Source organism: Vigna unguiculata, chromosome 10 (assembly GCF_037176805.1).
Source record: "Vigna unguiculata cultivar grain cowpea cultivar isolate G323 ecotype 2 chromosome 10, ASM3717680v1, whole genome shotgun sequence".
Taxonomy (NCBI): domain Eukaryota; kingdom Viridiplantae; phylum Streptophyta; class Magnoliopsida; order Fabales; family Fabaceae; genus Vigna; species Vigna unguiculata.
Genome location: NC_140801.1, coordinates 35,288,248 through 35,307,395, shown reverse-complemented (window position 1 = coordinate 35,307,395; position 19,148 = coordinate 35,288,248). Strand labels below are relative to the sequence as shown.

At 28.7% G+C, this 19,148-nt stretch overlaps 1 pseudogene; it reads left to right on the top strand.

The window, feature by feature from the left end:
* The first annotated feature begins 930 nt into the window (after positions 1-930).
* LOC146882442 (uncharacterized) lies at positions 931-18,405 on the top strand (annotated as a pseudogene).
* The last annotated feature ends 743 nt before the right edge of the window (positions 18,406-19,148 follow it).

Sequence of the window (19,148 nt, the reverse complement as noted above, 5' to 3'; positions counted from 1 at the left end):
TCTGTTACCATGTCAATACATATTTTAATATATAAGTTAAATTCAAACTCATAATTTCTTACAAAATGTATATAAACTTAAAATATTGAGTTTACACTTATAAGCTAAAGTAGATACATAATTAATTCACATAATTTTGTTTTATTAAAATATATCGCCCCAAAAAATTAATTTTCTTTCGCCTTTGTTATATACCTAACAAATCAGTATCTTCTAAATTAACAATCAAACAGATCTTTCCCTTAAAAAGTTGTACAAAGAGGCTTTTATTATTATTTTTCCTTTATTATATATATATATATATATATATATATATATATATATATATATATATATATATATATATATATATCACATATTAATAAAGACAAAAAATTGCCAGAAAAAATTTTCAATTTTAAAATATAAATCTATTCAAATATATTGTAGTTTTAATTCGTTAAATTGTCTATCAGTTCACTTAAAAAAACAAATAATAAAAGATAAAGTTATTTTAACGTTCTCTAAATTTTTTAAAATGTTATTTAAAAATACCCTAACGGAAATATATAAATACTTTTTTTTAAGAAAAATGTTGAAAGCACAATCTATCCAATTCTATCCATCTATAAGCCAATATTTGTTCTGCCTTCATAATTCACAAGGTACGAAACGAAATTACTCTTATTTTATAATAAAATATTAGAATGCTATATTTTTAATAAGCGAATAATATAATTGTATTTCATTTCTATCTTTCTTTCTATTTGCAAAACGGGACAGTGTTTAAATATTCAATTAAAGGGTTAATTATTAATTAATGACACCGTTCTTAAAACCATCGTCAAGAAAATTGGTCCTTAAAATGTGGGCCATTGCCGACCCACATTGTTTGATGGCCGGGAAAGGATGAGATTTGTGGCGGGAAATAAAACAAATAGAACTTCGAAAATGTCGAGGGTACTTATCGGAGAGGCCCAGTGGGCCCGTTTGTAAATTGTCTTTCTTTTTCGGCCTCCAATGTCAATTACATTTTCCAGAGCTGATGGGATTTTAATATGACCGATGAAATAAACGACAAAATAGTCTTATTACACTGTACCTTATTGCCCAATTACTACCGTTATTTTAATTTTCAATATTATTACGTCCTCAGAATTTGGATTTAATTTTGATGTAGTACAATTAATATAAGATGAAGTAAATGATTAAAAAGTAAAATTGTTTAAATAAGGAATGTTAGTGAAAATAAGTAAAATATTTATGATAAATGTCCTTGATAAAAAGAAATTAAATTATGTATTTTATAAACATTTTTTAAAATTTAAAAAGAAAGAATATACTTTAATTTAGAAAAAAATGATTCAATATAAAGTAATTGATTTATAAAATAAAAAACAATAATTAAATATTTTGCATTAGTATATTTTTATAAAATTATCAAGATATAAAGAATAATTATTTTTATTAATATAATTCTATACTTATATAAAATTTGAATTTATTTTTTTAATATTTATTTTACCAGGAAAAAGTATATATATATATATATATATATATATATATATATATATATATATATATATATATATATATATATATATATATATATATACTATTACAAGTTTTGTTCTAACACATTTTTTATGTATCATAATTTTTATTATATTTAATTTTCATATGAAATTTATGATATATATTTTTTGGTTTAAACTTAAAGTAAATACAAACTAATTTTTTTAAAACTTTGTCAAATCAAGAATAGAACTTGTTAAAAAATTTAATTATAAATAACATATACAAATTATTATTTTTTATTTTAAATAATTTATTTCTTAAATTACATTTATAAAACACAAATTTTTTACCTTTTAATTTCATTTATTTCACATGAAACACTTTATATGAAAAATCTTTAGTTTTCCATAATTGTACTAATTGGCATTGTTATGGTAGAGGTGCATAATGGATTATATGTTTAACTACAATTATATCATTAAATAGATATTATCAATTATGTCCAAAGATGGATTATGTACTTTCTTCTATATTAACTTACATAGTTATTAAATGTAGTTATAATACAAGAAAAATTGGTATTTTCTACTGCACAAATCCGTATTTATAAATCCGTATGTAATTATTATTAGATAACTAACGAATTTCTTGTAGTGTTAACTTGCATGTAATTATGAAATAGAGTTAATTTTAAATCACAATAATTAAATTACATTCTTCAAATTTATGTTTAAGTACAGACCTTCAATTTGCAAAATAATTGGTTTATTAAACCAACTTTAAAATGATAATGTCAAATTTAAACTTTGGTTTGTAAAAATATTGTAAGTTAAATTGTTTTAATTAGTTTGTTTTATCTATAATTTGACATTATTTTTTTATGAGGTATAATCAACTATGGCTAAATGCATGATCATATTACTATAACATCCCATTTTAATAGCATAATACTACTAAAATAAAATATTTCATGATGAATATTCAGAAGATAGATAATCCAATGTTATCATATATTAGTACAGTTTTACAAGATAAAACTATAATAATATCACACATACACATTCTCAAGCTACTATACTATAGTTCTATTATAAAATTATACCTAACATGATTTAACATTGTTCAACCACCCAAACAACTGACTCCTCAACATCAAGAGGTACCTCTTCACCTACATCTCCATTTACTCACACCAACAAGATGATCATTGCAAAAGAAGAATACAAAACATACAAATAACAAACAAGAGAGGGTAATCTAGCTATAAAAGAACAAACATACCTCATAAATAACAAATTTTATTACAATTATCACAAGCGATCAAGATTACACACATGTACTTTATTAAACTATCTAAAACTCAATTTATCTAGATAAGTGCAACTTGAGTAAAACTAGAAATGCTATGCACTTGTGGTGGTGGGACAACTCGCCTACCCGAGCTACCACATTCAAGGTAAATCCTTTTTATTGTCATAGAACCCTATGGTCGTTCTCATGATAGGACCTCCTACCACTCTCACTACCTAATCATCCTTCTCTATATGAGTATGAATGACTGATAGAGTTCAGGATAACTTCCAAAGATGTAATAATTTTATCCTCAATGCACACCCTAAATATTTAAGCATTTAATGAGATTCCCTTCTTAGATTATCATAAATTTCTTCAATCTCAACCAATTAAAATTATCGTATCAAAATGTTTTTACAAGATCCTTATACCCATTATCATACATCAACATGCTTTATCATACACATTTTCATTAATTATTCTATACAACTAAACTCATCATACCAAAACATACGATAACATTGTGCATCAATCATTCATTATTCAACATAAGCAACAAATGTCAAAGCTATCAACAACCTAATCTATGTGAACCTTATAAGAATTACTTCTCTCATTATAGACCTCTAATTACCGTCAAAGTGAAAAACTATTTGTCAAGGATTCGTTGTTAAAATTTCAGCTCAATCTGACATTAACGAAGCAGGAATCTTCATTTTACCAAGAGAATGCAATGCATAAAAACTGGGTAGTGCCAAACGCCAGTTTGACTGTAAACGGGCAACTGGAGGTGAAAGGGTAGTGCTCGATAGTTTGATAGTTCGACAATGGCTTTTGTTTTGGGTTTCCAAAATTGGCGCCCATTGCCCCATCTAGGGGTGAGCAACGGACGGGTTGAATCGGATTCGGGTCCAACCTGTCTAATTCGACATAATCCATTTTTCATATTTTAAAATCCATTCTGACCGATTAAAATGTTAGTTAAGTATGAATACGGGTTCATTCGGGTTAAAATAAAATAGATGAAATTTATCTAGCAAAAACAAAATAATAATTTTCAAAAAAAAAATTACAAGAAACCATGAAACTTCTAGAAAAAAAAAACAAAATGAAACTTGAAACTTCCAACAAAATCAGACAGCAAGAACAACAAATCTACATCTCCTCCAAAATAGAAAGCACTTTTAGAAGACTAAAATTGATTCTCAATAATAAAGTTGAGAACTTTTAATGATCAGACATTCATATTAATCACAAAAAAAAAAAGAAAAAACCAAAGAACACCATAGTTACGCTACATTTGAGAAAAAAATGACACCAATAAGATAATAAAGGTGATTGCTTTTGGTGGGTGCATGAAGTTGTGGTGGCTCACGGTGGCTCACAATTTCTAGTGAAGACTGTTTCTTAGATCTGCACTCGCGGTGGCTTGTGGTGAATGTCGTTTTGTGTTTACGTTGATGTTCATGGTGGATCTGCTCTAGTGAAGTCACGCTTGTTGTTTGGGTTGTACGGTGGAGCTCCGGTGAACACCCGTAGCTGACGCGATGGTTATGGTTCGTTATGCGTCCTGGTGACCGTCACAGCAGTTATAGAGTTTGCCCATGGTGGTGCAGAGAGATGGCAGCTGGAAATGAAGTAGTCGGAGAGGAAGCAATTGCAGAGGAAGTCGCTAGAGAGAGAGAATCTAGGGTTTTCTAGTCTGATAGAAGACAAAAGGGTAACAGCAAAAACCTAAACTTTGGATTTTATGTTCCTTTGCGGATCGGGTCAAATATCCATGGGTTTTTAAATTAAAATCCGTACCCAACCGTTTAAACCCACATTAACCCGTTAGTTTTTATCTAACTGACCCGTATTCATTAAACCCGACCCGCAAACATAATACTTCAATCGGATTAGATGGTTTCGGACGGGTTGAGCTTTTCTGCTCACCCCTTGCCCCATCCGTGCAACCCAACGCCATGAAAAATCATAGAAACTCCTCCTTGAGCTTGATTTGTGAGATTTGATATTCCTTGAGCCAATCCTTAGTTCAAAAAATCTTTATGATGATATATTTCATGATTTTAGGCTCAACAAATGTCAGATTACTCAAATTCAAGCCTTACAGAGAATTTCTTTAGCTCATTTAGAGTCACATACATCTAGTCATATTAACTATGACATCCCATTTAATATAATAACTCTAATAAATAAAACATCACATAATTATAATATAAAATAGAGCAATGACATAAAGTATATAAGAATCAACCATTACAGTTATCCAAAAATATACTGAAGAAGAAATATCAAGGGCACAAATGAATGTCATAAACTTGTCTTAAAATGTAAAATAGTTTTGCAAAAGATTGCTCACAAAGTAAGGAATTACAAATAAAAGTAGTTCAAAAAGGTGCTCAAAAGAGTGATAAAAAATAAGCCTAGTCTAAATAGATGCATCTCCACCATTTGTACGATCACCAGGAGTCTCCACATTTACTCACACCAACATTGGTGATCATTGCAAAAAGGAAAACATCACAAGAAAACATAACACAAACAGGAAAAGGGTAAGCTAGAGAAAAAATAATAATTTTTAACATATGAGTAAGCAAGCAAATTATTAAACACAAACAACATGTGATAACAAACCATGACAAACCCTCTAACTCAATTATTTGGATACATGTAATGAAATCGAATTCACTGGTTGCTTGTACTTGTGGTGGCCTCTATTGCTCTGTAGAGCTATTGTCAATGGGTTTCACCCTACAACACACAAGGTTAGTCCATGATCATCTAAGGTCATTATCCTGCAAAAGACTGGGACCTCCTGCTACTTTCACCCCTTGAACCAGTCTACTTTAAGTGAGTCTGACTGATTCATTAGAGTGTCAGGATGCAACCTTACTTGAATCCTTAAGTCATCACACACACACACACACACACACACACACACAAAAATTTATCACCCTAGGGATTTCTCCATGAAATTTCCACACGTAATTCACATATTATCTCAAAACATTATCATCTCATGCTAAACACATCAAACACAATCCACAACATCCCATTATACATGCATAGTCACATATTTCATGCTTTTAAAAGAAACTCAACCAACCACAAATGAACTCAGAGGATTAAAACCAATATATCACATTCTCGCTTAAGCTAGGAGGTCTCACTCAAGCAACAGATTCTCCTCGCTTAAGCTAGAATCTTTTCGCCTGAGCGAGAACTCAAACAGAGGGTGTAGTGCACATCTACGAGTTCTCACTTAAGCTAGACTTTCTCGCTTAGGTGAGAATTTTCGCTTGAGCGACAACTCGCACACCAACAAAGGGGAGTTTTCTGTTATTCTCACTTAGGCTAGAGGCTCTACGCTTGGGCAAGAATAACAGATTTTCACCTGCTTGCATATGCACACCAGGAATTCATCTAGAAACAACATACCATTTATTTTCACATAATCATAGGCATCAACACAAATTTTAAGCAAGATTCAGAACCAAAAATAGAAACATGCACAACACTTAAAAGCTTTAAAACCTAGTTTCCCTTACCTTGAAACTGCTACTACTCTTGATAAGGAGAGAGTCCTAGGTGGAGAGGAACACCGTAACTCCAAAACATACTAAGAAGCTGAAAAGCATGAATACAGGTGGACAAAAAATGAGGCTCTAAGGGAGATCCCAAAACTGAACCAACACAGTAGAACTGCAAAAGGAGAAAAATAGAAGTTTGGAGTTCGACTTACATGGAGGAAAGGACGTTCAGTTAGCTCGGAGGAGGATTTCGCAAAGGCCCTAGCCCAAATTATGTTTCAAGGAAAGCAAGAGTGAGTGAGCTATTTTTGGTGAATGAGAGAAGTTGAGTAAAGGTTGAATGGGAAAAACTGAAAGGGTTTTTCTGAAAAAAGAACAAATGGGTTGGCCTTGGGCCTTTTTAATCAAGTTAAGCCTAAAAATTTTAAAAACAGAAGTAGGCTTCACATTCACACCACATCAGATCCATCAATACAAGTGAATTACTAAAAATCACAAACACTCATAAAACACAAGATTTAAGCTAGTTTCCCTTACCTGTTATCGTTATAATCACTTATCAATAAAGACTCATACTCATAATTTAAATTGCGCATGCAAACATGAAAAGTGTTCTGACCTAACTCAAGTTCGTCTCACATCATCCTTAGGAATAAGGATCGCGTTCCCGAGGTATTGTCCACTTTTGAACGTGGTCCGCCACGGTTTTGTCTTTAAAAGGCATCTTAGAGGGTGGAGGGAGGGAGGAGTATTTAAATTACACTTAACCTCGACTCCTAAGCGATGTGAGACTTATTGGGTGAACCAGAACAAAAAAGCTCACATGCAAGACAAAACAAATTGGGCAGCAGAGAAAGACAGAAAACTCGACTTACACGATTGAAGAAACTGATTGGTCCAAATTGAAAAGCTCGTTGTGAGAATCACTCTTTCGATTTCAGATCTTCAATCAGTCAAACAAAGAATGAGAACTCTTAGAGAGAAGTCAGAGAACTGATTTCTAAAGAAATAATGTGTTTTAAAATAATAAAACTCATTTATAACAAAAATATTTATAAATAAAACTTTTAATATTAACTACAATAACTTATAAAATACCATTTTTTTAAAGTTTTACAATTTGTGTATGCATTTATTCATAATAATTATTCTCTCAAATATTAATTAAATAATTTTTTAAAAAATTAAAATATTAAATAATAATCATAATTTTTAGTATATTATTGTAATTATAATATTTACTAATTTTATAAATGATAAAAGAAAAAAGTATTTACGAATTTTTCATGTACTAAATGACCCCGAAAGAAATAATGAAAAATTGTGTACGAAAAATTATTTACATGAAATGAAAAGTAAAGAAGATAAGTTTTATAGATTACTTAAACTAAAAGTCTAAATATTTGAATACTCAAAATTGGTAATCAAAAAATTTTATGTAATAAAAAATAAATAAAAATATTAAAAAGAAAAAAAAATCAAATGTATGTTCTAAAAATAGTTTAATTTGTTAGAATTAAGATTTATATTTCCTAAAGTCTAATAACAAATTTAAAGAAAGTTGTATAGGAAGAAAATGTGTAAATGAGATTACGACGAAACGAGAGAAAAACGTATCTCGGAAATTTATTTGAATTTGATAGATATCAAATGAATTAAAAAAACTGGAAGAATGAATGAAAAATTGTGTAGAGAAGATGTTCTCCGATAAAACAAAAACAAACAACAAGAATAAGTGTTTGATGTTATTTTATAAATTAACGATGTATTAGTACTCATAAAAACACATGAAAACAAATGTATTTATCATCCCGACCTTGTGAGTAGATACACATTTGGGAATTATTAAACATTTTATCAATGAGTTTTGGATAAAAAAATGTGGGAACTTTTTCTATATAGTTGAAGAAACCTACATCTTTTAGTTGAGCTTATTATTTTTTGTCCATTTTAATAATTATTTAAATGATATCATATATTCTAATTTTTTTAGGAGAAAAATAAGTAAATTGAAGCATAATGTATATCCTCCCATGTAGTCTTGTAAGGTATATAAACTATTTAAATAATATTGGTTAACTATGTTTTTCTCTCTAAACTATTAAGCGATTTTGATTTTATAGTATAAATATGATGAGAATACGAATACATAAATTCTTGAGACGTGTTGAAACACTGTCCTTAAGGATTTATGGGTAGTGTATGCACAAATCGTCCATGGTACAACATGATCATCTCGGATATATCCGAGGACAACAAAAACTAGCAAGATAAACTCTTGAAAAGAGTATGAATAACTCAGGATAATAGAAGAAAGATATAAAGGGAGAAGAGAGCAAAAGAAACACTATAGAGTAAGAGATGAGAGTTGAATTATCTATCCTTTTGGAGAGCACCAGAGACCACCTTTTTTTTTATAGGTGTGAACGAGGAATGGTGATGGGTTAAAATCTCATGACTCATGATGAATATCTTGTAACAGCTCAACAACGGTCATATTTGTTGTAATGTCTAAATCAAAATTGTTGTATTAATAATGATCAAAACAAAACTACTCTAGTTATAATAGTCAAATTGTCATTGCATATTTTGTAATAAACAGATTTTTACAACAGGTTTTAGTCTTTCTTTCAAAGTTTAGTATAGTTAAATTTCTATCATTTTAAAATTTATGAAATTAGTCCTTAAAAACTAACAGCACGTGACAAATTATTTAATTTAAAAATAAAATTCCACTTCATCTTTTCTTCCTTTCTCAAACCCGACTTCTTCCCCAATTCTCAGAACCACAACCTTCCACTCACGCAATTCAATTACCTTCATCCTCTCCTTCTCTCCACACCCTCCATTTCAACCCAATTTATCCACCTCCAACTTCAAAAGAACCCTTCTCCACTCAACTCATGAAGTGTATACATGTACATATACATATACATACATATATATATATATATATATATATATATATATATATATATATATATATATATATATATATATATATATTCTTCTATCGCCTTCATCACACTTTCCATTTTGACATATTATCAAACTTTATCGTCAATCTCCATCCATTCTCTTATTGAATTAAATAAGATTTTAACATCTTGGGACAGAGAAAGAATAGTGCAGGAAACAATTCCTCAATTCTTTCAAAAACAATTCCTTTAACTATGCACAGGAAACAATTCCCAGACCAATATTCAATACTCAAAACAAGTAAAAAAGATTAAAAATTGAAAACCACAGCTCATTATGTCACAATTAGCAAAATATATGTAACATTCATTTTGAGATGTGACGTATAATTTTAGAATTGCCAAAATTTGATATATTTGATAGACTAAACTATTTCTTTGAGTGAATAAAATAAATAAATAGAAATGAATGAAAAATATAGAAATAAAAATTATTTTATATAAAAGAGAAAATATTCTTTATTTTAATATAATTTGATTTAACGATTATTGCTATTATTGTATTAAAATAGATTTTAAAATCTTATACTTTATTATTTGAATGGATAGTCAACTAGAGAAAAGTTAATGCAATTTCCTTTTTATCTTTTTGATCTCAACAAAGCAATGAAAGTATCAAAATTAATTTAGATTAAACTATCTAATCTTCTTCTTAATGATCTTAGCACCAAACGTTTACAATACTTCGAAGGAAACACGATAACCAATAAATACATGTTGGATTGGCTAGCGCGGACCGAAAGCAACATGTACGTAATTTTTTATAAAATAAAAGTTAATTTTCAGGAGAAAATTCTGCAATCAACGTTGACATCCACAGTTAATTCATGAAATTGGTGTCCAAATGTTGAGAGAGTAGTTAAATATATATTTTAGAAACACTAAATTTAGTTTTGATGTATTATTAATTTATTATTAGAATAAATAATATGCCCCTTGCTCATCCCAATTTTGTGTTATTAATGATATTTAATTAACTTCATTATGTTAAGACATCTAATATTTATTTATTATATTAAAAAAAACTCAATTAGTCTTTTTCGTAAGATCATTCTTAATATCGTTAGAGGATAATGATCTGGATTGAATCAAACGTAAATAAAAGTAAAACATTGAATTATTATTCCAAATATAAAATAGTTTTATATAAGAAGCATTAATTGATTCACATTAATTCTTTTTTATGTATGGAAAATTCATGAACCCATGAATTTTTCAAGTATAGTGCATAAATAATTAAAGGAAACATGGTATAATGAAAAAAAAATTTATAAAACAATAAAACCTGATATAAAAGGAAAAAATGTCACTGGTTAAAAAGAGCGGGAGCATATAAGAAGAAGAAGAAAAAAATATAATTTAACATATATCAAAATTTTACTCAATTAGTTCATTTTTAAGTGTTGTTTAATATTTTGTAGCATAAGTCAATAAATTGAATAACTTTGATTGCTTTTAATAAAATATTTCAAAATCATTAAGGTTGTATTCGTTTGTATGATAGATTACGAAGTAAATTTTATGTTCGTTTGTAGTTAATTAAGAGAGAGTGAATGTATTAATTAGTGAGATGTATCACTTTTAGCATCTCATCTAATGAGAGGTGATTTGAGATGATTAATTAAGCAAATACATATTCACCCTTTGTATAATATTTGTTGTATAATATTTGTGTGTGTACATGATTGAGGTATGGAAATAGAAGATAACAAGGGATCTGATCTCATATCACTTGGATCCAATCACTTAGAATGGATCCCACATCACTTGGTACTTTTTTTTTCAATTTTAGTAGTTAAAAAAATTAACAAAATAAATTTACTCATACAAATATCAAATTATATTACTTACTACATAAATGGAAAAATGGTAATCTAACAAATACTTCTATTAAAACATATTTTTTAATCTATCACATCAATCAAGTCTCTCACAAACTTTCATAAAATTTACTTCCAAATCTGCATATAATCACTTCTAAATCTCTTAAAAAAACAACACATAATTCATTTTCAAATCCTCTCTCTCCAATCCTATCTCTCAACTGAACAAGGCATAAGTGTTTTTAAGTTTTGTTTCAAAATCATTAATTATAAGGCATTTCATCACATACCAATTAATATTTTAGAATAAAGAATTTGAATTAAACCACCTTATATTTAATGACAGCTCTTTAATATTGATCTGTTAAATTTCTATCAATATCAACGGAAAATTATATTGCTATGATAATGTGACACAACTAAAATAGTATATGTGTGAGAGTATAAGCCTTATTTTGAATGATCATATTGACATTGATTTTACTATATTAACTTTTTACTCTGTCTTTTGAAATTTCATCTTCCAACAACTATAGTTACCCTACCAACTGACCATAATATATATATATATATATATATATATATATATATATATATATATATATATATATATATATATATTAATGTTCACCTTTTTTTAATTCACCCGTTTCATTCATGCGCAGCTAAAAAAGATTAGATTATCTTAATTTCTAATCACCATATACACAAGTAGATTTTATAACTATTGCCATCATGAACTACTTTTAGAGCATCTACTTTCTGCTTAAAAATCGACAGACAACAAAATCCATTCCATCCTAAAGTTTCTTTATGTAAGAGAAATAAATTTCCCATATACATGGGCCACCTTTGGTTGTCATTGAAAAATTAATGTTCTTTATTTATCCATTTCAAAAAAAAAATTAAATAAAGTTGTCTACTGAATTTGACGGAACTTTGTTTTTTCAAACAAAAGGTCATTTGGTGTTTTTGTTTCGTAACGTGCTGCTTCTTAAAATGAACTGGGTCTAATGGTTAATCTGTCGATCCGTATTAAAAAAAATATGTTGGGTTAAAGATTTTAACTTGGTGAACCTATTCTAATTTTTATTATCCAATCCTTCAATTTAATAGGTCAAAATATGGATCAGTTCATCTTGGTTTATTGTCCATTTTTAAAAATAAAATAAAATTGATTAAAAAGATTTATTTTATATTATATTTTCTAAATGTATAAATATATAATATTATTTTAATTTAAATCATTAACATTTATAATGTAAGTTTTAATTATTAGTTATAATCAAATAATTTAACATGTAAATATAATAATTATTTTAATTTATCAAATTAAAAACATCAACTAATAACTAATCAATTAAAATTTAAAAGATATTTGATTTGATTAAATATGTTTTTAATATTAATTTATACGTATATATAAACAAATTTTAAAAATAAAAAATTTGAAAACAAATTAGAAAAATTTAAAAAAATCTAACAAATAAGCCTGCACAATCCGTTAACCCATTTTGTACAGGATAAATTATGAATATTAGCCGTTTTTATTTGACAGTCCAATCTAATCCAACCCATTTTGAACAGACCACGGACGAGTCTCAAAACAGACAGAACTGACCCGTTTTGCCCCCTACTTTGTATCTTGTATCCAACGACGAACCATAGTAGTGACTAAGGGAGCCATGACCCCCCAAATTTCTTATATATTTATATTATTTTAAATATATTTTTTAAAAATTAAAATTTTTAAATATTTGATATTCTAAAAAAAACATTATACATCTATATCTATATATAAAGAATTTTCTTTTTGTTGTCCATATTTATTTTTCAATTTTATATTTTATTTTTTTAAAATAAAAATAATTATTTTATTAATATTATCTTTTAAGTGATATTTTCTTAATTTAACCATTTTTTATTTCACTATTTTTTTAGAATTAATTATTATAAATGAAAATTAATTATCATAAAACTATAAAAATGATTTATATTTAATTTTATAATTATAATAATAACAATAATTTTACTTTTACTTTTTTTATTATCATAAAAAATTAAATACAATATTTTTACTATTTTATATAAAAAATTTGGAATTACTCTTTTAGTTCTTATTTTCGTTCAAAAATATCAAGTTAGTTTTCCAGTGTTTTTTAGTCCCAATTTTTTTAAAAATGATACAATTTGGTCTTTTTTCGTTAAATTTCTTGGATCAAATCAAGGTTTTTTCATCAAAATGAAAGTGGTGAATAAGGATGATTTACTTTATTAGTGTATTTGACATAATCCTAATATGAATTTTGATGAAAAATCATTGTTCCATTTCAAGAAATTTAACAAAAATTATCAAATTACATCAAATTTTAAAAATCGGGACTAAATTGAGCCTGGACAAAAACTAGAGAACCAATTTGATAGTTTTAAACAAAAAAATAAACAAAAAAAAAGTAGTTTGACCAAAGTTTTGACATCTAAAAAATATTGGTTGAAGATTCGCTACTGCTTGTATCCTTTTCTATTTTTCTTTGTAGGATCAATGTACCTTCCCAAATATACTGTTTAAGAAAGTTGATTAGTATGGTTATTACAAATATTTAAAGTAAAATAAATTATTATTAAATTGAATTAAATTGTATAAAAAAGGTAGATTACTTTTAAAAAATTAAATTGACCGGGTTATACTGATTTTGCTTCTAAAAGTTATAAAATGTTGGTTAATGAAAAAATATATGTACTTCTGATAATAATTCATATAATTTAAACAAGTAAAAAAATAATTTAATTTATTTCGTTCAAATCCTGATATAATTCAATTATTATATAATTCACTTTAGTTTTATCAAATTACTTTTAAAATTTAACTCAGTTTTATAATAATTTAGTTCAATTTATATATTTGTTTAGTCTTGATTTATTTTAGTTTTTGTTTTCATATGATAACCGAAGAAAAACAAAGAAAAATTAATAAAAATGATAGTAATGTATTACTGTATTTTTAAGGAGAAAAAAATGTAATTCTACACGTAAACTTGTTACGGAAACAATTGACTTGTATTTAAAAAAAAAACGGTAAGTGAGTCAAAAATAAAGTAAATAATAATTTTTTCGTGTTACTGGATTAACAATTTAGTGATAAGATAATTAGTGAATTCCTCTGAGAAATATATCAGTGATCAATAAATTTCTTATTTTACACTAATTATGTACGACGATTGAAAACCTACTTAACTATTTGTCGTGTTAAAAAGTATATTCAATTGATGTAGGAAAGATAAAATATAATAAAAGTTATTAATTGTAAAATTGATAATTAATATTTTAACAACTTTGAAATTTATATTTCACAGTGATATATTTTATTCTAGTTTTAGTCGATAACAAAATGTGTACTAAAATGGGTTGCTATGAAGTCCATAGTATGATTGATTACATAGGTGTTATTTATGTTGAATTATTACATTATTCAATCTAATTCAAATCAATTAAATTAAGTTGAATTTTTATTTATATTTCAGTTAAACTTGATTAAACATGAAATAATTCACTTTTATTTTATATGGGTTGAGTGATGAATTTAATAATTCGATTAGTTTTTTAAATTGATATTCTTAAATACATTTTTTAACAAATAAAGTTATTCAAAAAATTTATCTTATTGATCCAATTAAATATAATTTGCTCAATTGAGCTGGATTGAATTTCACATAAAAAACATAGAAACCCAACCCAATTCAACGAGCGATATCTCTATTTGTGACATGTTTAAAACTAAATGAAGAAAAAGAAAGAAAAGCAGCGACCTTCAACCTCATCTATTCCCCTACGCTTTCCCTTCGCACGACCAATTTTATCTTTTATTTTTCTTTTCTCTTGATTCCACCTCCAAATCTTATCCGTTCCCTAATCTAATCACACCATTTTGTATTAAGGATTATTTTAAACATATCAAATTTTAAACTAAAATATGTTTTACGAAATTATTGTTATCTAGTTTTTACATGGTTTTAGTTATCCATCTAGGGACATTTAAGATAAGTGATATTATCGGCCTTTAAGAAACGAGATCCTTTTATTTGTGCATCCAATGTTATTTTTTTAATATTGTCAATTATTGTAATTAGTGTAATGGTTAACACACTACAAAAAAAAATTATATTTTACGGGGTTATTTAGCGAAGGTTAATATAACCTTAGCAATGGATTAACTTAACTGATGTTTTTAAAATCTCCGTTAAATTTCAAAGGTTTAGTGTTAAACCTCTATAAAATAGTGTAGGTTTTCAAAACCTCCGTTAAATTACAAAGGTTTAATTTTAAATCTCTAAAAATTAGTATAGGTTTTTAAAACCTCCCTTAAATTACAAAGGTTTAGTGTTAAACCTTTAAAATGTAGTATAGGTTTTTAAAATCTTTACTAAATTACAAAGATTTAGTTTTAAATCGTAATCTTCTTCACTTGTCGACCACCACTTCTACTCTCACCCACTACAAGAAAATTAGAGATTATCTACGACATTTTTTCATAGATTATTTTATTTTATCTACGAAAATTGATTATAGATAAAATACAAGTTCGTAGGTAAAAAAAACGTAAATTTTCTACGAAAATTTCATAGATAAACATGATCAACTTTGACGAAAATTTTTTCTAAGAAACATTACGTACGAAGTTCAGTATAATGATAGATCAGCTTCAACTCTGAAAGGGGTAACAGCTGAAAAGAAAAATACTCAAGTTGACTTGGTAAAAGAGCTCGTTTCTGAGTCAGATGGAGAAAATGCCAACAAAGTCAAATCAGTTGTAGTAGGTGCCATCCCTGAAGTGGAAATTTCTGAAAGTGTTGATTCAGAAGGAGATGAAGAGTTGAATGGTGGAAACTTGTCATCAAAGGTAGCAGAAGAGGAGTTTAGTTCTGCATTGGAAGAAGATACCACTAATTACAAATCAGCTCCAGTTGGTGAAAACCTTGAACTGAAAATCACTGAAAGCACTAGAGCAGAAGAGTTAAATGATGGAAAATTGTTTGAGGAAGCAGAACATGCACGGGATGAAGAAGATTCCAATAACAATCCATCAGTTATAGACGGTGCAAAACCTGAAGTGGGCACCACAGAAAGTGCTTCTACTACTATAAGGTCAAGTACAGAGGAGGAAAACAGTCTATACGTTACGCCTGATAAACTTGAAGGTCCACCTACTAATATAGTATCCACTCAGAAACAGAAGACGCAAGCTCAAAAAGATGTTCAGCGTGGCTTTGACCGTGTAAGGTCTGTGAACACAACAGATACCACAGAATTAATTGATCACAGTTCAGAGCTTAGTGATATTCATGTTGGAAAATTGTCCAAGTCCCCAACTGCTAGAAGCTCTCATGCTTATGATGACAGCCTCTCTTCTTATGAAGCAATGGATGAGAGGTCACATATCCAACATTCAGGTTCGTTTGACAACACTCACACCATTGCTAATGATGTTTCTGAGGGAAGGAACAGAAAGGGTAAAGGTCTTGCTAAAAACTTGCTCTATGGAGACTTCGGAACTCAACGTCAATCACATTTGTCCAATGCGAAGCACCATGCCAAGAGAGATGGCTGAGGGAACCAAAACAAAGTGGTTGAGGAGACTACAAGAAATGGTCATCGACGCTGGAAGAGCACAAAGAGAGACGAGTTTCCTCCCAAAATTCCCTTTCACCGAAGTGGTTCTCGTTCTTACTATGAAAGCGGAAACTCATCAAACCATATGCATGATGAGATCCACCGCAGCTCGAGCTTTCTTTCACATGAATCCTTTGAGGAAACTGACCAAGAGAAAACAAAACTATTGTTGAGCATGATTCATAAGTTGCAGGATCAACTGAACAGGACTCGCTACACGAGTGGAGAAGCAAATGGAAGACTTTCCAAGGGTGTCGCTTACAAGGGAAATCGTATATCTGCATACCATACCCATGACTTTGATGAGGGGAGAAGGTTTTCTCATGGCTTGGATTACCCTTTGTGTAATGGAAGATGTAGTCATGGAGTCAACTAGCACCAAAGGCATAATAAATCCTCACGGATACCTTATTCAGCTGAGGCAACAAGCAGTGCACTCAATGTTGATCATTCTTGCTGCCATTGTCGTTCCCAAGAGAGGCACTTTTCAGCAGATATCTCACCACATGGTCTTTTCTAGCATGAAAGGCTACAGAGGTCCTGTGGAGGCCGAGATTGTTGCTCTTTTTCTCATCACTCCTATCCTTCAAGTCCACAATGGTTCACAGCTTCTAAACTAGCACCAATGTACGGACGTGAAACAAAATCTGATGATCAGAGGCGTAGGGTTCCTGAGTTAAGTAGATATGTAAGGGAGAAAAGGAACTTGGTAGCTAAGAGACATCACAGGCCAGTGGCAGGTGGAGCTCCTTTTGTCACTTGTCATAAATGCTTAAACTTGTTGCAGATACCTGCAGATTTTCTCCTTTTCAAAAGGGCATGTCATGAGCTGAAATGTGGTGAATGTTCAGAGGTGCTAAAGTTTTCACTTCATGGAAGCCATATAGATTTATTTTCATCAAATAATGCTAATGGCCCTCCATCAAGCGACCTAAACGACCCAAGCCAGTTGATTAGTAGCAGCAGTCTTCCTTCAGCATCTCATGCAAACTATTACCGTTATTCACCTGCAGAGGCCATTTCATATTATGATGATTATGGTCTTTCTATCTCTAAAAGCTACTCCTCCGAAGGAGAGCCTGTTTCTTTGGCACATTCTCATCACTTGCATGGTATATTTGAGCCTTCAACTGAGAAGGAGAACGTTGCTCCAAGATATTCTAGTGCAAGGAAGAGTTTGGTGGAGACAGATGAATCAGCTATCTCTCCTAGGAAATTGGCATCAGAAATGCGGGCAAGGCCACCACAAAAAAGTTCATCACTTCATCTACTGATGGGATATTTTTCACCAAGCCAAGTAATAAGAGGTTCTGACTTATGTTGAATAAGGTGCTCACGGTTGAGAAAATCATTAAAGAGAATTAAAATGTTTGTTGAAGCTGGAAGGATCAGGAATGGAGGAGTTCTGTCAGAATTTGAGATGTAATAAGGCATTCACATGAAGACTTGAAGTGATTTTCTTTTTCTTCCTGACTTTTTTTTTTTTTTTTGTATCAGAAGCAATTTATCTCCATTATTCAATTTTTGTATACAATGTCTGTAACATGTACTCTGTTTATAATAATCGTAATGTAATGATTTTGGTGTATAAAAAGTTTAGTATCTGTATTTTAAGCTCTTCTAGCAGGATGTTTAGAGTACCGCTACATTTGAAATCACCTTTTATACCAACGATTAAATGAATAATGTATAAATATAGTCTTACAACTTTGCTATTTTGAGATCTTGGGTTAAAGATTATTGGTTTTGTGTAAACTCTTATTATATATATTTTTACATCTTTTATATAAAAAATCAGATTTTAAAAGGAAAAGGTATAGTTTTTTTTTTTTAATTTAATCAACAGCTATAAATGTAATTTATCTTTTAAAGTATGTCCATCTCACTTTTGAAATGGTTAAATTGCTTAAATAATTTTCAAATTGGCACAAAATTGTCATCCTATCCCTTCTCCTTCTGCAATATTTTATTTTCTTCTATTAGTTTCCAAACTTGTACATATAGGCAGTTTATTTTCTCTTCTTGAAGTATAATTGGGATATAAGGTTGACTTCTAATCCATTTCCTAGGAAAAAAAATGAAAACCAACCTAAACTATTATTCATATTCTTTTTTATACTACATATTAAAAGTTCAATTTACCTAAAGAATATATTTTATTTAAACTTTTATATACATTTTAAATGTTAGAAATTATAAATGTATGCTTTACTTTAGAATCTAAATTCATAAAATCACAAGTTAGATATATTTTTAAACTATTTATTTTATTTTTTAATTACTAAAATGATTTATTAATACCAATTTAATTCCTGTTCAACAATAAGTCTTGGTCCCAACTCAATATTTAAATCTTA